General features: G+C 50.0%; 1 protein-coding gene across 8 annotated transcripts in view; it reads right to left on the minus strand.

Annotated features, from left to right (window-relative positions):
* Positions 1–21,310, minus strand: part of RAI2 (retinoic acid induced 2) — a 386,296-nt gene that overhangs the window by 50,936 nt on the left and 314,050 nt on the right. Inside the window, exon 1 of one of the 8 annotated variants that reach the window (XM_021080594.1) lies at positions 11,205–11,431. The exons of 6 other annotated variants lie outside the window; for them this stretch is intronic. The gene's annotated coding sequence lies outside the window, so the exon portion shown is untranslated. Of the gene's footprint in view, positions 1–10,613; positions 10,934–11,204; positions 11,432–21,310 lie in introns of those variants that run through there. One more of the 8 variants, XM_021080592.1, reaches the window with a different exon arrangement.

The raw sequence follows: 21,310 nt of genomic DNA on the forward strand, positions 1-21,310 counted from the left end.
GTTTGAGACTGACGCACACTCTGCTATATAAAAAACAAACAACAAGGCCCTACTGCCCAGCACAGGAAACTATATTCGATAGCCTGTAATAACCTCTATTGGAAAAGACTTTGAAAAAGAGTACACATACATGAATCTATATAAAAATGTATTATACTTTAATACGTTTTTTAGAAACGTATAAACCGAATCACTTTGCTGTACACCTGAAACTAACATAACATTGCCGATCAACTACACTTCGATTTAAAAAGACAACAGCTGAGCGCGACTGGTCCGACCTGGAGACATCCTCTCTACGGAAGAGCAGTCACCAGGGAGAGAGCCGCCCGGGAACTCGGGATAGGGCTTCCTGCGGGGAGCTGTACTCTATTTGGGGGAGAGGGGGTCTTTGAATGCTCTTGAGCTACGGCGACGGTGACAAAGTCAGAGCGGCCCTTTAGCAATCGGGACGGCTGCTGGGGGAGCAAGGACAGGAGGGGCCTGAGGATCCGGCCCAGGGAGCCACGTTGGGGCAGAGCTGAGAGAAGAGGTGCACTGGCGGAAAGGGGGAAGCGGGCAGCCAGGAGCAAAGGGACCAGGCTCCTGGCACGGAGGCCCCACGCTCGGACGTTCATGAGGCCCGTGTCCCGCTTCCAACTCCTCGGGAGAAGCGATTCCATTCTTCACGTGGGCTTTGAGCAAAGCCAGCCCTGGAGGTGACAGGTCAGAAGAGTCAAGGGACTGAGGCAAGATGCTCGCTGAGGTTGGTTTTTCTGGCTCAGCAAGCATAACAAAGGCTCCTTTGCCTGAGCTGCTCAGGCCTCCCAAGTGACTTTCTAATGTTCTGGATGAGTAATACATATATTTTAAAGAAATGGAGGATCCAACATGAGTTGGACAACTTTTGACTTTGTCAAAAAAAAAGATGTCATTAGAGTTCCTGTCGTGGTGCAGCAGAAACGAATCTGACTAGGAACCATGAGGTTGCGGGTTCGATCCCTGGCCTCGCTCAGGAGGTTAAGGACCCGGCGTTGCCGTGAGCTGTGGTGTAGGTCACAGATACGGCTCGGATCCGGCATGGCTGTGGCTGTGGCTGTGGCCGGCGGCTGTAGCTCCGATTCAACCCCTAACCTGGGAACCTCCATATGCTGTGGGTGCGGCCCTAAAAAGACAAAAAAAAAAAAAAAAAAAAAAAAAAAAAGTCAAACTACAAATGGCATCATTCATACAAGAGACTATCACTAAGAAAAGTGGGAAAGGCTGTTTTAAAATAAAGGCAAGTTCTGTAAAATAGAAAAGGTTCAGTTTTAAAAGGAGAGACACTCCATTTCCACTCTTCTTCCATTTCCCTGGGAATGGGCAGACACTGTGTCCTAGGCAGGTGGTCCTCAAGCCTCGTTTGCAGGGATCATGGGTTTATGCGACTTTCTCAAATAGTTCCCTGTAAGGTTAGGGCTCAAAGAATCTGCCTTGCTGACCCCAAATCCAACTGCCCAGCTCCTAAGAGCAAAAACAAAGCTTGAGGTTTCTGCAGTGGGTGTGTCCAACACCGAAAGGCCAGGCAGAAGAAGCAGCCTCCTCTAGCCTCCTTAAAATGCAAGTGACATGCCACAAAGGAGCCTAGAACAAATATTGATATTTTCACATTCGATAATTTCATATTTAGTCTAGTGGCTTAGCGATTTTTTTTTCATAAAAGGAAAGTGCAGCCAGGGCTAATTGCTCAATCTGAAATGTATCTGGACATTGTTTAGACGTTGGAAAGGAAACGGTAACATTGCAGAGTTTGAGCAAAGCGGAGGGCATTATTTTAGGGGGCAAATGTAAATGTGAATTAATAGAAAACGCAGCCCTGAATGGTTTTCAAAGCTTTGATGTATATACTCCACAGAACACCTCTATTTTGAGCTTTCCTTGACATTTTTCCTATTTTTAAATGCAAAAGGACATCCACCCACCGGCAGTGGCTCAATCCCTTCCCATCCATTGATCTGTTAGCCAATCAATGGCCATTGTGATCTGAAAAAAAAAAACCCGACCAGTTTCTGTGAACCTTTCCAAGCGAGACAGTGTTCGGCTAGGCCTAATAAAGAGAAAAACAGCAAGGACCATCTGGAAAACACTCTTCCGGAGTCGCGAAAGATAGTGGCAGCCTTTGCCCAACCTGCTATAAATAAGTGTCTCAGGAAAAAAAACACCCGATTTTCAAATCTGTTTCTACTTAATACAGCTGCAATAGAGTTTATTTAGCTTTTCCCTATAGCAGGAAGACTGTTTGCATTTTTATGACAAGGGTCTCAATGTTTTTCACAGCCATTTCCAGCGCCATTATTTTGAGGAACAACATACCACTCGGACCTGTCTGGTGGCTTCTACGGCGCACGCGGTGGCCCCAGTGGCCTCTGCACCACGAACCTGGCCTCCAAAGCCCAGATTTATGATCCCGTTTTCTCTCCCAGTGTTGCAGCCATCACCCAAATCCCGGCCTGCGCGAGACGGGCAACTCGGAAGGACCAAGCGTCACATGCTGCAAATCAATCATTTATCCGCCTGGACCCGGCCCACGCTGGATGCCTGCCGGCTCCCTGCCTCTTCCTCCACGCCAATGTGGAAGAGTCAAACGCCTCTTCGAGGGAGGCTAGAACTGGCCACTGACGGTCGATCGCGGTCTTGGCAAACCCCTACGTGCTCCCCTTTGCGTCTTTCCCCACCAGCTGAGCCCGCAAAGGCAACCCTCTACACCTGACACTGGGAACTCCTTCGGGCACGCCTGGGAAAGGGACGGCCTGCCTTGGATGGCTGCAAAAGGAAGGGGCCCCCAGGGGTGTCTGCACCGAGCCCCTCGCCACACCCGTGAATGCCTCCGAGCACCCAAACCACTCCAAAGGCTGCAGGGTGGAGATGGGCCTGGGACACTGTCCTGTGTGTGACAAGGGATTCCTCTCGCTGTTCGCTGCCTGTCCTGCCAGGGCCCATCTCATTTCCATGGATGGGCAGGGCCCGGTTTACCCCATGACACCTTCCCCATGAAGGCAGGACCACCCCGCTTCCAGCCTTTCCAGGGACCACCAGGAAGAAGAGGCCGAGGGCTCATCAGGCAGCCACGTTCTGTCTGTGGTGGGTGGCTGCTGCGGGCACCACCAGGACCGCGCGGGCTGAGGGAGCCCGGCTGCCCTTCTCTTTGCCCAGCAGCACCGCTGCAGGGAAACAAATGTGTCCAAGCTGGGGGTGGGACTGGGACAGGTGGTGGAGGCCACCTGAATTTGAATGTCTGATCATGAAAAATGCTCCATCTCCCCGTCACTGACTTTCTCTCGCAACAGCACCAGAAATGAGTGGGGGGTAAAGGGCTGCCACCATCTGAAATGAGCCTATTACAGTGTTACGAGCAGAGCTCTCCCAAGTACACTAAAAGGGCTAAATAGGCTCAGGCTTAAGATGCTACAGGAGAAATGACAGTGGGGAGGGGGTGGGGTGGAAGGAAGATGCCAGCGGGCTTTGAGGGCATGCCTGGAATGAGGTGCATGTGAAAGAGAAATTAGGGAGGAATAAACCTGTTCTCTTCATGAAAAAGCAGAGACGCTGTCAGCTCTTACAATGTGTCCCCCAATTACCTAGGACTCAATCACCTGCCTTTAAAAAAAAAAATCTCTGTGCTCGTACAACCTTATAGACACTTCCGTCCACCTTAGAATGAAGTCAGGCCCCGGACCCGCTTCCAACTGTTAATTAATCACCCCTATGAATTGTATATATAAGTCAAGCGGGGAAAATTGTATCTTTTTATTATTTCAAATTGAATTTTCCAAAAGCCACAAATGACTTATGAATTCTTGGTCTGGGCCAGAGGTTCCCAACCGGGGTCCATTTTGCCCCAGAGGGGACATCTGGCAGGATCTGGAGACATTTCTGGCTGTCACAACTGAAGTCAGGAAGGAGGCGACATTTCTGGCATCGAGTGGGTCCAGGCCGGGGATGCTGCTAAACCTTCCACAATGCACAGGAAGCCCCCACAACAAAAAAGATCTGGCCTAAAAAGTCAACAGGGCCACGGTGGAGAAACTGTGCTCTAGATAAAGGCAAATATGCTTGGCCTTTAATATTCATAACTTTGGCAGTCATCAAAGGAGAAAATTCCATTTCCCTTGCAGTCTGAGGTTGGCTTATAAATATGTCCACTAAGGACATATTTACTCCTTTCCAAATACATGAAACAGGTTTTTAATCTGAATCTAGGAACACTGAAGAAATACTGGGATGATGGTGGGGCTAGGCAGGGTGCACTGTGAATGCATATTTCATCAGTCTAAATGGATGGAAATTAATATCTCATAAAATAAAATGATTATCTAGTTATGTTCCATACAAAACCAAAATCAATACACTGCATCTTGCTTAACCTGCAATTAGTGTTTTAAAAAACTAAACCAAGGAAATGCCATTCTTTCCCATTTCTTGTTGCTGGGTACACATTTCTGAGTATGAGGCATTAAAAAACAAACAAGCAGACAAAAACCCTTTTTTTAAGCAGATTTTTCCAGAGCATAAAGAGCTTCCTGAATCATTCCATTTTATTTACTGTATATTCAATCATTCTTTAGTGAGCAAAACATGCAGCCCATTCTCTTGGTTATGCCTGCCTGGCTTTCCAAATACCCTCAAAACTGGGATGATGAATCACATACTTTAGCCCCACTGTGCCAATTAATAGTAAGCAAAGAATTTCACACAGCCAAGACAGGACATTCTGCCTGTGTGTGTGTGTGTGTGTGTGTGTGTGTGTGTGTGTGGCGGGGGTGGGAGTTCTTCAGCCAATTGTTTCCATAACGTCTTAAGAGCAGGTGCTGAGATGCTCTAAAATTCCTTTAGTTCTAGAACACCCTGTGTGGCTGTGCAGTGCCCCCAGCATGATGATGATGTCAGGAAAAACGCAGTTCCTAGAGTGGCCTAGAGCTTCCAGGCTGAAAGCATGGAGGACAGAAGGGCTCACAGCTCTACCACTGCCACCCTCCCGGCCACCGTTCCTTCCTCTGGGGGACACGGCAAGAGGGGGCATACACACAAAGGCAGAAACAACAACAAGGACGACAACGCCCCATCCACCCTGCCTTGGCTGCCAGCGAGGCCCAATGCCACTGCTGAGAAAGAACAGTTGCTACAGTGCAGCTGGAGGAGCTTTTCCAGGGAACGGGTAATACCCTGGCTGTTAATGAATTATTTTTCGCCAGAATGTCGGAGTCTTCCTGTGCTCCAGTAAACAGTCTGCTTCTGCCATGGGAAACAAAACCAGCTCCTTCCGAGGAGCTCGAGGAGGTCAGCCAAGGGTCCCCTGTGGGGGCAGCCCCCTCAGGAGTCAGAGCCCCAGGCGCCTGACCTATAAATCACCGCAGCCTCAAGTTCATTATTCCAGCTCTTTCTGTCTCCCTGGGCCCTGCCCAGGGCCCAGGGCAGGGCCCAGGAAGGCCACAGTGCCCTGTGCGAGCCTTCCCCCAGCCCCCTGAGTGCCCCTTGCTCAGGGCTCCTCAACTGCGGCACCACGGGGGTGTGAGATCGGGCTTCCCGGCGTTTATCCTCTGTCTCTGGCAGAAACGGCATTGATTCCCTTGCTCTTGTTTTCATCAGGCCGTCAGGAAATGATTAGGTGCATCCCCCCTGCCTTCCTCTCCTGTGAGACGGGCCCCAGCCCCAAATAACCCATGCTTAGCATTAGGGTGTCTGTTCTCCAAACGCACGTCCCTGGGAAGGATATTATGCGAGCAGGTGTCAAGGAAATCAGTTGCTCAGGCGGGAGACAGCTCTCCACTGGACAAGGACACGCGCCCGGGGTGGGCTGGGGGGAGCACGGCAAGGCCCGCCCACACGCCTCCCTTGCTCTCTCATCTCCTGGAAGCTTCAGGAGCCCACATTCCTTACAGAGGATGACTGAGCAAACCTGCTCATGGGCAGTCTTTTTTTTTTTTTTTTGGCTTTTTAGGGCCGCACCCAGGGCATATGGAGGTTCCCAGGCTAGGGGTCCAGTCGGAGCTGTAGCCACCAGCCTACACCACAGCCACAGCAACACCAGATGCCATATCCGAGCCGCGTCTGCGACCTACACCACAGCCCATGGCAATGCCGGATCCTTAACCCACTGAGCGAGGCCAGGCATCGAACCCGCAACCTCATGGTTCCTAGTCGGATGCGTTTCCGCTGCACTACAATGGGAACTCCTGCCCATGGGTAGTCTTGATGGGGACGCCCCCAAACGGCACCTTAGCTACTGATGAGCAAAGCTGCCTGATGCCAGGCTGTTGCGGCTCCTGAGTCAGTCCCGTGCCTCCCATCTGCCACGGGGATGGAGGGGTTGATGCCCCCAAACTTCTCAAGGTGCTTTGAGTCTGAAGGCACAGGTTGGTGGAGCAGAGCCGCCTAACAGCATTATGCATGTAATTTTAAAGTTTCTAGTAGAAATCTTTCAAAGGATCACAAGGAACAGGTGACATTATTGTTAACACTCTAGCTGAGGTAACCAATGTATGCAAAATATTATCATTTTAGCATGTAACCAATAGAAAAATTATCAATGAGCTATTTCGTATTCCTGTTTGTACTAAGTCTCAGAAATCCTGGGCCCATGTTATCCTCATAGCACATCCGTCTCTGGACCAGCCACCTTTCAACTGCTCCAAAGCGACATGTGACCAGTGGCTCCTACATGGGAGGGTGCAGGTGTATAGATATTTCCATTGCCACAGAAAGTTCTATTAGGCGGTGCTGGACTGAAAGACGGAAAAAATCTGTGGGAAGGAGAAGGACCCGTGAGAGCCGGAAGGGCAGTAAGGATTAGAGCAGAAATGGGCACTGCAAGGACGGGGATGCCGGAGGAGCCCCGCCCTACCGCTAAGTGCAGACGAAAACGGACTCGTACGAAGGGCCCGGGGCCCAGGCTGATGTTGGGGGGCTCTGAAGGCCAGCGGCTGTAATCATTACTCAGCAGCCTCGGCTGCTGCAGCGACCTGTGCCTTGGCTCCTCTGAGCTGCTCAAGGCAAGGGCTGGGACAGACGATCACCAAAGTCCCGTATGTTCTTTCAATCACAATTCCGGATTTGCAATCTAATTTGGTGAAGCAGATACAGCAACGTGATCAAATTACGTGCGCCTGTGTCTGCGCGTGCATGGGTGTTCCTGTGTGTGTTCCTGGCTGGAGAGAGAAGGAGGGTCACGTGCGAAATCCAGAAGGACTAACGTGGCCCCTCAAATCACCTCCTCAGCAGCTGCCCTCCGAACCCACGAGGCCGGGAGCCTGGAGAGGCTCGTCAGAAATCGTGAGCCGCAAAGGAGACGCCTTGAGTCTGGGAAGAATGCGATGATGGGCATCCGGGCAGACGGTCAGGGGGGAGGGAGACGTAGCAATCAGAGGCATTCTCCAAAGACGAGCGCTGCCAACTCCACAGCAAGGATGTCACCCTGATCCCCAAATCAAGCTTAATTCAGAATCCCACACAGGGTTTTGTGCAGAAGAGGGTACAATTAGCCATCGTCCCCCCTCCTCGAGAGCCTGGTTCTCTGAGGTCCCCCTCAGATTCTGATCGGGGAAGCAGCAGAGCCAGAACCACCTCATACGTGGATTCAAACCCTGGCTTTTCCAGTGGCTCCAGACCTTCTAGAGGGTTAAAAGCTGCCGTCTGGTTGGAAGGGGGCTAAAGGGCTTGCTGAGATGGCGTATGGGCCCAGCACGACCCCACCTCATTTTTAGTCAGAGTTTATTTCAGATGTTTCAGAAATACCTCACCTATCCTCTGGCCCCACCATGGTCTGCAGGCTGATTCCTCAGTCCGGCTCCGCCTCAGCTTCCTCATGTACGAGGTGGGAATGCCACTGCCCATCTCCCATGAGCTGGTCTGCTTGGAACTACCCAGGGCCAGCACCGGAGCAGGACACCAGGAGCTCCGAGACCCCAACCAAACACACATCTGGGCATTTCTGCCTGCTGGTCTCCTCTGCCAAGGACTCGCAGCTCCCTCCCACTAGCATTCACTCTATCGTCTCCATCATTTAGTCACTCGATTCTCCCTGATGGAGCAACAGCTGGATGTTAGGCATTCCAACACGAAAAGGCAGGGTCTTTTCCATCTGCAGTGGTCACAGACTATCTGGGGTCTACCTCCTGGGCACAGAAGCATGCACCCTGGGTGGCTAGGCTGCCTCACTGGTGTCCCTGTCCTCCAGTCAAGGACCACACTTGAGGAGTGGCTAGGGGCTGAGGACTCTGGGCGTTGGGAGAGATGAATAAGTCACTTGGGGGAGGGGGAGAGGAACACGGTGCCCCTTTAAGTCATAACCACTGAAGTCTGGAATCAGACACTCGACTGGAAATTTCTCTGAGCCTCAGATTCCTTATCTGTAAAATAATGCCTCCCTCACATCATGGCTTCCCACATGTGAAGTGTCTGGCAGACAGAGGGCAACAACAAATGTGAATTTCCTCCCCGATTTATTTCCCTCCCCAACCCTCCTCCCCCAAACCCAAGGTTAGAGAGGAAACCAGAGAACAAACACTTGCTATTTTCTTATGGTCGATTCCAGCACACTGTGCCTGGATGTCTCCACAGGGAGGATACCTCCATTCTGGGTAAATGGTGTGTGTGTGTTGGGGGGGGGGGACCAGCCCTAGCTCGTGTTGGGGTCATTTTAGCTACAGCGCTCCCGGTGACACCTTGTCCCACACCTCCCAGCCTTTTCTTTTTCTTTCTTTCTTTTTTTTCTTCAGGGGCCCTGTCTTGGTGGCTCTGTTTTCTGGCCACGAGACTTTTCCCATTTTACAGTTCTTGCCCAAAGGCCAACCAAACGAGTTCTCACACAGGCAACTGGTATCACCTGGAAAGCTATTTCCTCATTTGTTCCTGAGATGGGCAGATTTTCTTGGGCCAAACCTCGCCTCTGGAAATCTGGGGCTTCTCTGCATGATAAAGCACCCTCCCTGGGTGGCTGAACGGTCCCATGGGTGGTGCCAAAGCAGCCAGGGTCCCAGGTTCCAGTCTGACTTGGTGCATGGTGCCCGGCCACCTTGTGGATGCCTCTAGTGGGCATCTGTCAGGATGCCCAGCGCCCATTCACAGGATACTGTGTGTAGGGGGTGCGGAGGTGGCTTCTCTGAGGCTTCTAAGGGGCGGAGAAAGTAGGGTGCATCCTGGCTTCCAGCCTTCCAGCCCCCCAGCCTTCCAAAAGTGGCACAGCTCCCCCACGTTTCCCTTTGAGAAGAAAACACGAGGACAAAACCGTGGGGGGGCATAATACCGCGCTGGTGAGTGGCTCCCACCCACCGCCCTCCCCACTGTCCCCCTCCCACACTGCCCCCCCTCCACTGCAACAAAGGCCTATCACGACACATTTCCAAAGTTATCAGAAGTCTCCTGCTCAATGGACAAACGATTCTGAGGACTCAAAAGGAGGGAGAGACCTCTAGAAAACGGTGAGAAAGAGTCCCTGGGAAAAGCAGAGAAATCCTTGCCCGATGCATGCAAGGCTAAGAAGTGTTTTCTCTCTGCTGGCTGCTTCTCCCTCTGTTCTAAAGAGAAGCCTCCAAGAATCAGCTAAATAAAGGGATCACACCAGAGGATGAGAGATAATGCTAAACCAACAAAAACAAAGACCCAAATGAAACAGAGCGAGCCATGAGAATCTGCGGTTATCAAAACTTTGTTTGGCCGTATCTATTTATCATCGCTGCACACCCGGGCTCTGCGGAATATCATTCTGTTGATGTCACTTATCCTCAGCAAAATATTTACACATCCTTAAAAACGCCAGATGAGGGGGGCCGGCCCGCGCGCTGCCGAGAGCGGCCGCGTTGCCGAGTTCTGGGCAGACCGTAAGGTGGGGGCCAGACGACGGTGGGTGGCTCCAGAGGGCACAGGTAAGAGCGACCGACCGACAGTTCTGGGAAGGCGGCCACCCAGGCGGGGCGCCCTGCCCTGCCCACCTCTCCCCTACCTGACGCTGCAAGAAGGAGCCACATCCCGAGGAGGTGTCAGGGCCTCCTCCTCCTGCTCCTGCCTTTCTCATTGATTAAGTTCTCAAACCATTGTTAAAGCCGGCTTGCTTTTCCCTGGAAAACTGGGCTGAATTCATTAAGCTGCCCTCCCGCCACAAAAGGAATATTCATAAAAGTTTGGCAGGCAAAAAGGGAAGCTGACTGCGTGCCACGGGGTGGGTGACAATTCGCTCCTCCAAAGCCACCTTCTTCTTCCGTGCCCCATCCCTCTCTCCATCCACCGTCGTGCCCCAAACCTACTCCAGGGACTTCGGATAGGGAAACACAAAGCAGCAGCTGTTTGGCAACATTTCTACCCCTCGCCGGCAACTGTGGTGGGATGCCATTTCCCCACCCAGGCGGAGCTTCTCCCGAACAATAGTCGGGCTTTAAACGGCAAACAAGCAAATACACAGAGCACAACCCCAAACCCGAAAAAGCCAACGCGGGGAGAGGCGAGAACTCCCTCCGCAGCCAAAGGCACCGCTGAAACGCACGCAAAAATGCAGCGAGAAGGCAGCACGGTGCCTAACATGGCAGAAAGCCCGAGCTGGTGCGGCCACCCCGGGTCTGGGCATTGGGGGGCACGAGGGCTCCGGGGCGCCGACGCACACTCACCCGGCTCCGGGGGGATGCGGGGCTGCTCGAGCGTCACAAAGACGAGCCCAGCGCGATCTGGCAAAACCCAACTTTCCACCCGGCTCGCCGGGGCCGCCAGATACGTCAACAGAATCCATCTTTCGAAGGGCCTGGAAGGCGCCGGGTTTTCCGGGCCGGGGCAGAGCGGCAGAGCCGGAGGCGGCCGGGTGCGATGCCCGGGCGCACAGTCCGCCGCGCGCCGCCCTCCGAGCCCGGTGCCAGCACCGGTGGCGGCCCGAAACCCACTTCGGGGCCCCCGCCCCGCCGGCCGGCGCCGCCTCCCCGGCCGGCCCCGGTCCCGCCGGCCAGCGCGCGGCGCCGGGAGCACGAGCGGGGCCCGGGGACGCCGCGCGGGTGGCGGCCTCGGCCCGCGTCCCCGCCCCCGCCCGGCCCTCCCCGCTGGCCCCGGCCTCCGGGCGCCGTCCGGCCCCCGGGAGCAGGCCCCTCCCCGGGCGCCGGGCCCCGCCAGGCGCGCCCCGCCTGGCGCGCCCCCTGCGTCCCGGTGGCAGGTCCGCGCGGGGAGGGAGCGAGGGGGGACCCCGGCCCGCACGGGGGCGCCGCGGCAGATACCTCGCAGTCGCGGCCGCCGCCTCCAGGAAGCCGCGGGGTGGTCGCGGGTGCGGGAACTCTCCGGTCTGGCCTCGCCGCCGGCCGCCTGAAGGGGGTGCGCAGCGGTGGGAGCCGCCGTCGCCGCTGTCACCGAGCTGCTGTCGCCGCCGCCGCTGCTTGTGCGTGAGCGTGTGTGCGCCTGTGTCCGGACGAGTGTGTGTCTGCGTGCGGCGCCCGGCCTTTACTATATACACCAAGGGGTGGGAGGAGGCGGGGAAGGGGAGGGCTCGGGGGAGGTGGCGGAGGAGGGGGAGCAGGAGGGGGGCGAAAGGGTACCCTAGGAGGCGGTGGCAGAGGAGGGACAGGTGATCTCGCCCACGGGGAGGGCGTGGCTGTGGGAGGCGCAGGGTGGCGGGAGGAAGGGGCTCGGGGAGAGGGGTGCGGGGCGCAGAGGGCCAGCAGAGCGGGGACCCTTCCGCCTCCCCGCCGGCTGGGGACCATTCCAGACCCCGAGATGGAGAGGAGAGAAGAACAGAGCCCAGGAGGGAGGAAGTGGCTGGTGGGTGGAGGTGGGAGAGGTGACAAGGGCCCAGCGACCACCTCCTGAAATGCCAATTGTGATACAGGTCAAAGATCCTTCTGGCAAGGTGTGAGATTATGAAAGACAAAATAGAGACCATGGGCATAAGCTCATTTCGGCACACTTGCCTGAGAGGTGATTCGTCTGTGGATCTAGCATTTATTAAGCACCTAGTGTTTGCCAGACCCTGGGCTAAGAACGGGAGGTAGAGAGATGATGCCTCTATGGTCACGAACCAGTAAATAAATCACAGGTGTCAGCTGTAGTACTGATCATTTTAAAACAAAGTAAAAAAAAAAAAAACCCCAAAACCCCAAACCCTATATGTTATAAATGTTTTAAGAGAGCAAAGGAAGCAACTCCTTCACTGGTTTAATTAATCCCTAAAGATGAAAAGGGTTTTATTTTTTTTTCTTTCTGGTAATCAAAACAGGATACAGATATTTGAGAGAGAATGGCAGAGCAGAAATTCCTTGAATCAGAGCGAAGAGCTGTCTCAATCTAGCTGTCCTTTGTGTGTTCCAACCTCCTCGAGTCCCAACACTCACATGAGGCTTCCCTCTTGTAGCATCTGAGGGGGCCAGAGTGTGGGGCGAACAGAGGGCAGCCTGGCAGCAGGTTTATGGTTAGCTTGGGACTCTGAACTTGTGTCTGAAAGGTTCTATTCCAATCTTGTCATGTTGCGAGCATAATGTGGTGGGAACCAGGGCCACATTATGCCTTTCGTGGGCACCTTGCCTTTGTGGACTCTTTCCTCCATAAAAAAAAAAAAGTAAAAATTACATTTTATGATTGCGTTGGTGTAAAGATGAATGAATTAATATTATATATTAAAATCTTTTCTTCGATTTATAAGAGCACGTTTTGTTCTGATTCTAAAAGAAATGAAAACATCTCCCTGAGCCCTGAAAGTATTTTGGGCCTCAGGCACCATGCCTACTGCCCCTCAAGTAGAAGGTAGTCCTGGTAGGATGATTCCTTGATACGGACTTTCCCCTTTTGGAAAAAAAAAAAAGAAATTAAGAAGTACCGAATTGACGTAAGGGCAGAAAGACACGCAATGCGAGTTTAAGAACGGATAGAAATGAGTATCAACAGCAAGTACCAGTTCTTGTTTCAGTCAGGCTCTGAGGGTTTGATCCTAGCTCCAAGTTATGAATGATACCTGTGGAAATATTTGTGGATTTATCTTCAACCGTTTGAGAAACCAAAGACTTCCCCCCTAGATCTCCTAACTTTCTGAGTCTTTGGATCAGGTAGGTGAGGTCTCAGTTGCCAGGACCTAGCCTGAATACAACTAAAGACACAGCTGGGCAGTTATAATTGGGCAAGTTCATGGATGAAAGATCCATAAAGGTTTTGTGTGTGTTGAGGGGGTATGTGTGTATAAGGTAGGGACTGATATCCTGGAAGGCAATTACTAGCCTATTTCTTTTGTTGGCCTCATCACAGCCCTGGGTTAATGTTTGATCCTCGCTGGCAGTTGTGATTCATATTTGCTGCCCTTTGAGGTGCCTATGTTTTCAGGAAAGGCTATATTGATTCAGATTAATGCATAATAAACAGGCATCGTGGCCCCCATTCCAGAGAAACAGGCAGTGGTATCCTTCTGTATTTTCACCATGGCTGCCCTTGCAGAGAGAAGGGGGAAAGAGGAGTCAAAAGAGACGGTCTGGATTGGAGAGGAGGAGATGCTTAAGGACAGAAATAGGACATTAATATGGAAGAACTGCATCCATACAGTTAAAGGCTTGCCGAGGAAAATGGAAGGAAGAAAGAACATGCCCAAACAGCAGGAAAGAAGCAAAAAAAAAAAAAAAAAAAAAAAAACCACAAAAAACTTTCAGGGTTGCTCAGGGTGATTTTTGAGATCCGTAAGTCTAATATTTGGTGATTTTAAATAATGACTCAGGAAATTCCCCTTTTCAAATCTGATCCTTTGATCTATGCCCTGCTTCTCTAATACAGCATCCACTCATAATCTAGTTTTTCACATGCTTTCCACATGGGTGATTCATTCATTTATCCAATAAACATCTATGAAGCACCTGCTGTATGCCAGTCACTGAGCTAAGGACTACGGTTAGAGATCATTAATATATGTTGCGAACCCCAAGGAGGAGTTCACAAGCCTGTGAATAAACTATTAGGAATACAGTGTGACACTCTGTGCACTGGAGGAGTTATAAAATGGGCTAGGGGAACCCCAAAGGAGTGGGCCCCTCCCTGTGTGGGAAGGTGTAGGGAGTGGCAGGGAACGGGGAAGTCAGAAAAGATGCCGTAGAGACGGTGCTAAGAGCAGAGCAGTGAGAGATGCATGGGGGGTGTCAAAGTAAAGGAAAGCCATCACAAGTGAAGGCAACAGTAGGCACCAAAGCTCGGATGCATTCTGGAGGCTGCAAATATCTTGTGAGGCTGAAGGAGGGGCTCTGAAGAACAGCAGCAGGAGGAATGGAGAAAGCTAGGGGTCAGATGAGGTCCCTGGTCTGTCCTGTAAAGGAGTCTTTTTCCTTGTCATCAGGGGGGAGCCACTGAAGGACTTTAAGCAAGGAAGTGGTCAGGAAAGATGTGGGTTGAGGAATGAGCACGCTGGGGCTGGCGATGAAGGGCTGATTGGAGGGGGTGGGATTGGCAGCAGGAGACTAGGTGAGAGAGACGGCGGCGATGATCAGAGTTTGAGTCAAGGTCGTGGCAGCAGAGATGAAGGCTTGGAACATGAGTCGAGTGATACCTTAGGATACAGGGTCAACCGGACTTAATGCTTAATGATGAAGGAAACTGGAGGAGGTGGAGTAACTGATGCCTGACTCTGAACTGGGTGACAGAGTGAGCGGGGGTGTGGTCACTCAGATAGAGATCCTTAGGAAAAGAAGCAGATTTGGGGCTGGAGAGGATGCATGCTGTAGATTCCTCTAGAAACAGATCCTGAAGGTGAAGGTGAAGGTGAAAACACTGGTAGGGGAGTGAGGACGAGAGACAGAGGGACAGCAGCCAATAGGGCGCATTTTATCAAGGCCAGTGGGACTATGGGCAGCTGGAGCTCAATTACACAAGCAAACTCTTGGCTATGATGCAACACACTCATTTCAGAACTGTCCCACTCAAGAGGTGAGCAAGCTGGTTAAAGGCCCAGGGGGCACTGGTTTTCCAGCAATTTTGACCTGCCACCCAGCATAGGCGGAGAGTCCTTCTCAGGTAGAGGGAGAAGGTACTGGCCGCTGGATGTCTGTGGAGCATGTCGAAATGGTAGCATTCGAATGATGGGGGTGGAGCACCGTCAGTGTCTGCCCTCGGGAGCTCTGGGTAGGACATCTGGAATTGGAAAGGCCTGGTGGGTGGCTACATCGAGAAGCCCAGTAGGCATTTACAAGAGCAGGTCTGGAATTCAAAATCTAAGCTGAAGACCTCAATTTGGGAGTCGTTCTGCCCTGGCTGTTGGTTGAACCAGTGGGTGCCGATGAGCTTTACAAAAGACACACGTGACTTGAGTTGATGGCTGAGCCCATCCACCTGAGTCAGGCCAACATGACTTGATCTGAGCTGCATGAACACTGTCAGGAATCGCTGTAGGAGCTCCTGCAAGCCCTGAAGTCGGAGATGCCAGTTCAGCGCTCAGGGGCGTGAATGTGACTGGGGGAAAGCAGGCACTGCTTGCAAGAAAGACCTAAGGGGTCAATATTTTCCTGAAGTTGAGTAATGTATTTAAAATTGAAACTCTTTAAAAAAAATGTTTGTGGTCAAGAATATTTACTGGATGATTAAGTGAATGAATGAGGCAAGCACTGGAAAACATAATCACAACGCAAAAGGGATAAATGCTGGAAAAAATGCAAGGGGTAATTAAATCACAGAGGATTGAAATCAAACCCAGGCTCCGGGAAAGAGGATGGCTAGCATTGAGAGAGACAGTCCAGCTGCAATGACACTTTGACCTAAGGAATATCCCGAGCTCAGAGGGTAAGGAAAAGGTTTTGACTATTTTGACAGACTAGAGATTTCTAATGCGGTCGGCATGGGGGCTTCAGTATTCTTCATTCAGAGGCTGCAAATGATTTTATCCTGCCCTAATTTTATCCAAAGAGCTTAAGAGAGTTCACGTGAAATCTTTGCTAATTTTAACAAAGAGTGAATCAAAGCATATGTGAGCTGGTCCTTCGGTTAGGCCACTGAGAAGCATAGCCCAAACAGCTATTACTTGACAGTAATATGCTACATGCTATAACACACAGACGAGTGAGACGCTGTCCCTGGCTAGCACTGAAGTCTCTCATTGTTCAGCTGTAGCTCTCTCTAGCCTCAATCAGGAGGGCATTTGATTTCAGAGGATTGGGGGAAATTGTCAAGAGTAACAAGTAGGCTCATTATAAAGGGCATTGCTTGTGGCTGCTCCGTTCTGCATTCACCATTCATCTTTCCTGATAGAACCCTAATGGCAGGTCAGGGATCCATCCCTCTCCTATGAAATCAGGTACCTTAGAATTTGGTCCTAACTTTTGGGTGGGGTCTCTTTGATCGGAGGCTAATTGCAGCCCTCCTGTTATAACTTGGACCAAACAGATGAGAGGAGAGATTTGCTGGAGGCTTTATGGGTAAGTTCTTTCTCTTCCAGGAAAGAACCCCTCCCTCTGCCAGTCGATGTGAAGCTCATGTAATGGCATTTGCAACTGGCAGTGAGAACACGATGCAGGTGACCATATAATTGATCATCTAAACTGGAACACTACTGAGGGTGAAAGGGGTTGCCACTAATTATGTCAGAGCAAAAGGCATAAACGGGTTTTCCCAACAAACCTGGATGGATGGTCACTGTGGTGCTAGGAGGGAGCTGATGCTCAAGGCAGCACAACAAAAACAGAAAGAACCTAGAGCTATGAGCATTTAGCTGAACTGCTAGAACACCAACCTCCTGTGGAGCCACCTGAACCTGCACTTCCTTTTACGTAAGTTATTACATTGCTTTATAGGTTAAGCTTCTTTGAGTCAGGTCTCCACTGCTTGCATTTGAAAGCATCCTAAGACGTGCACCCACGGGATGACAGGATTGTTTTTGTTTTGTTTTGTTTCGTTTCATTTTGTTTTGTTTTTGTTTTAGTCTGAGATAAAGGGCAAGGGCCATTCTGAAATCAAGAGATCTAACAGAAACAAGTGGAGGGAGGAAGTGGGCCAGTAATTGATATTTTAATCTGATTGAAGACAGGGAGAAAATGATCTACACGAGAATGTGGTTGAAGCACGTGGCTCTGCTGAATTTCGCAGCCCAGTGTGTTCACGCTGGCAGTGCCTTGGAGGCACTCTCCTGCCTCTGACAAAGGGCTAAGACGCCTGCGCCCAGGGTCAGAAGAGTTGGTTTTTATCTCCTGCCTTCTCACTTCTCTGAGTGCCCTTGAGCCAGCTCTGGTCTCTCTCGGGACTTAAATCCCATGTACCACCAGGAGCCACTGGCCCCCTTACATTTTGTCTTCCTGACTTGCCTGCCAACATCAAGGGAAGATCCGTTCCTGACTTCTCCCACAGAACCTGCTTTAGTTCTCTTTATGAAGGAGGCCTTCCATAAGTACTGGTTAATTCACGATTATCCCCCCTCATTCACGCGGGGGCTTTGGTCTTATGACTAAGGAGCATCTACATCCCCCACCTACGTTCCTAAGTCCTCTAGCTAGCAAATGCACTTCCCTTTTCCATGTGGAGGGAAGACGTAGACAGAGTGGGTTGGGGGTTGGAACCATGGGACCGTCACCTGAGGCTGTCGGGGTTTGTCCAAATCCATGGGAGCCCTGTACAAGCCAAGTGAGAAGCCAAGTAGCATGAGACAGACAGAGCAGCATATTCATCGCCAAGCGAGGACCAGAGACAAAAATTATAGCCGGGAGAAAAAGCTGGATTCAGGGGCATGAAACGATAAGGCAGTGGACTTTGGTTAGGTGGAAAAGAGACCCAGATTCAGTTTTGGAGAGGTGAATGAATTCGCTGGGTGGGATAACAATGCCAACTATGGTATGCATGTGGTTGAAATACTGACATGTAAAGGACCAAGGACAGGCCAGCTCAGAGATGACCCTGTACAACCTGGTCTTCCAATGGGGAAAATGATGCTCAGAGAACTACACACACACACACACCTTTACACCTGCCAACTCCTCTTCTCTTCCCAGGTATCAGATTCACATTTTCCTTTCTTAAAAATCCATTCGCAAAAGAGACAGACAGATCTCCCTATAAGAAGGGAAAAATGAACGAAGTTGCCCTAAAACCAAAAAAAAAATCGTTGAAAATAACTGCTGAGGAGTTCCTGTTGTGGCTCAGTGGGTTGCCAACCTGACTAGTATCCATGAGGATGCAGGTTGATCCCTGGCCTTGCTCAGTGGGTTAAGGATCCGGTGTTGCCGTGAGCTGTGATGTAGGTCACAGATGCAGCTCGGATCCCGAGTTACTGTGGCTGTGGCATAGGCCGGTGGCTGCAGCTCTGATTCGACCCCTAGTCTGGGAACCTCCATATACCACAGGCGCAGCCCTAAAAAGAAGCAAAAACAAAACAAAGACACTCCACTGAGACACTCCAAGGCAGGAGTGTTAACATTAAAGGGGACGATGGGCAGGGTCCCCCAAAGGTACCCCATTGCCACAAACCCCAGTGTCCTATGCCTGGCCCTGCGGTCAAGGCGAGAGTCTATCTCGGCAATTGTCTTTTGGAAGAGGAGCTACTGAGGGTTTCTCAGCCATCTAACCCATCAGCTGTTGGGAGTGACCAGTTCTCCCACAGAGACGCCCTGTCTGACCTAGCTAGCACACAGCTTTCAAACAAGAGCGTGGCCGTCAATTTCACAAATGGTTTATGCCACAAAAGGCACTGCCGGCTTCTGTGGCTTTAGCATGTGGCTGGACTGTCAGATTTGTCTGACAAGTCTCTCCAACGGAACTGACAAGATTTCTGTTGCTATCAGTTCCAGGGTGAAAGGAGCTGCGAGGGCATTCATTTTTGCACAGGACATCCATGTGCAACACTCAAGGGGCTTCAATCATTTCATTTTTCTTCAGTTGGGAGAAGTTCTAAAATCATAGAATTTTATGAACGAACAATCTTATAGAAGGAGAGAAAGGGAATGAAAGTCTCTCTTGCTAGCATGGCTAGCAGTTCTCATTGCTGTCCTTTGCATTTGTCGCCTCTCTGCCGGATCAACCTCCAAGCGCTCTCGTGAGATAGCTCGCCGTCAGCCCCTGCTCACCTCGGCCCCTCCTGGTCAATCGCTGATACTCTTCACCCCAGGACTATTATCCCTGCCTAATTTCTGAGCTGGATCAACTCTGCATCGGGTCTGAAATGAAACTGGCTTCTCTCCTCTAAACTCCTCATGTCCTTGAGGGATCACTCAATCCTTGGGTCACGGCACTCACCAGGTCGTCCTCTCCATGACCCTCCCCAACACTGGCCCCAGCCCTAGGATCAGGCTTCTGGGTCTGTTTCTCTGCATAGTTCTCACGCCTTCCATTGGAAATGGAGCTCCACCACCAAACCCCACTCACCAAAGCGTCCCTGCTGGTCTCTGAGGACCACATTTCCGTCTGCGTGGGATGGAGCTGGTGTCTCATTCACCAACATCCTGCCTTAAAGGGAATGCCCCCAAACTTGACAGGAGTATTTACATAAATTGAAGACTACCACCATCCTGGATTATCTCTTTCACCCCTATTAGATGGGTCCTAATTAGAAATTTATAGCGGTTGTTTTTGCTTTTTTGAAGAACAAACATTTTATTTACAAATGGAGGTGACCTTTAAAAATATATGATCACTTTAGAAAATATTCGCATTTAAGGTAGAAATACTGTAGAATACATACAATGTATTCTTTTAAATGATTTTTCATTGTAACATTCAATAAAAATTAAGTGAAAAATAAAACGCTATTCTAAAAAATCTCAGAGAATGTTTTTCAAAAAGGCTATTCCATCTTCAGTATAAACATTTAATCTAAACCACCCTCAAATATCTACATATTCTCCTCAAATTTTTCTCTTTAGGGCACTTACTCAAGTTAAATAATATTACATATGATTTTAATCCTGGTTTTGTCTCTTAATATCTTCGACTAATAAGCAGTTCCCACAGCATTCTAATAATATTACATCAATAAAATAATCATTTTCAATGGTTCAATAACTTTATTAAGTGAGTTCATCACCACATACTTAGTTTCTGTGCTACTGTTGAAAGTATAGGCTATTTCTTTTTTTTTTTTTTATTATTTTCCCACTGTACAGCAAGGGGGTCAGGTCATCCTTAGATGTATACATTGCAGTTACAGTTTTTTCCCCCACCCTTTCTTCTGTTGCAACATGAGTATCTAGACATAGTTCTCAATGCTATTCAGCAGGATCTCCTTATAAATCTATTCTAGGTTGTGTCTGATAAGCCCAAGCTCCCGATCCCTCCCACTCCCTCCCCCTCCCATCAGGCAACCACAAGTCTCTTCTCCAAGTCCATGATTTTCTTTTCTGAGGAGATGTTCATTTGTGCTGGATATTAGATTCCAGTTATAAGTGATATCACATGGTATTTGTCTTTGTCTTTCTGGCTCATTTCACTCAGTATGAGATTCTCTAGTTCCATCCATGTTGCTGCAAATGGCATTATGTCATCCTTTTTTATGGCTGAGTAGTATTCCATTGTGTATATATACCAAATCTTCCGAATCCAATCATCTGTCGATGGACATTTGGCTTGTTTCCATGTCCTGGCTATTGTGAATAGGGCTGCAATGAACATGCGGGTGCATGTGTCTCTTTTAAGTAGAGCTTTGTCCAGATAGATGCCCAAGAGTGGGATTGCAGGGTCATATGGAAGTTCTATGTATAGATTTCTAAGGTATCTCCAAACTGTTCTCCATAGTGGCTGTACCAGTTTACATTCCCACCAGCAGTGCAGGAGGGTTCCCTTTTCTCCACAGCCCCTCCAGCACTTGTTATTTGTGGATTTATTAATGATGGCCATTCTGACTGGTGTGAGGTGGTATCTCATGGTAGTTTTGATTTAGTATAGGCTATTTCTAAGTTCTGCTGTCGTAAAGAACTCTACAGTTAGTATCTTAGTGGATATCAATGTTTCCCATTAATAAATATTTCTCAGAGTAAATACACAGATGTAATATTTCTAGGGCCGACACAAACATTTACATGTTGCCAAACTAATTTTTAAAAGGATGTTCCAGTTGCAACTCCAAATACGAACTCTGAGAGTACTCGCCTTGTGAGTACTGAATAGCCTAGGCTACACTGTGAACTATGTCTAGATACTTACATTGCAACATGACAATGGGAGGAAAAATTATGTATACATGTATGTGTAACTTGGTCCCCATGCTGCACAGTGGAAAAATAAATAAATAATAAAAAAGAGTAAATATAAACACTAGACAAGCATAAGCTGAAAAAAAAATAGCCTAGGCTAAAATATTTGTCTCATTTTGTTTTAAACTACATTTCACTGATTACTAGAGAGATGGGCCATTTTTATTTGCATGCTTTCTACCTGTAAACCTAAAGGAATTGTC

This window comes from Sus scrofa, chromosome X (assembly GCF_000003025.6).
Source record: "Sus scrofa isolate TJ Tabasco breed Duroc chromosome X, Sscrofa11.1, whole genome shotgun sequence".
Classification (NCBI taxonomy): Eukaryota; Metazoa; Chordata; class Mammalia; order Artiodactyla; family Suidae; genus Sus; species Sus scrofa.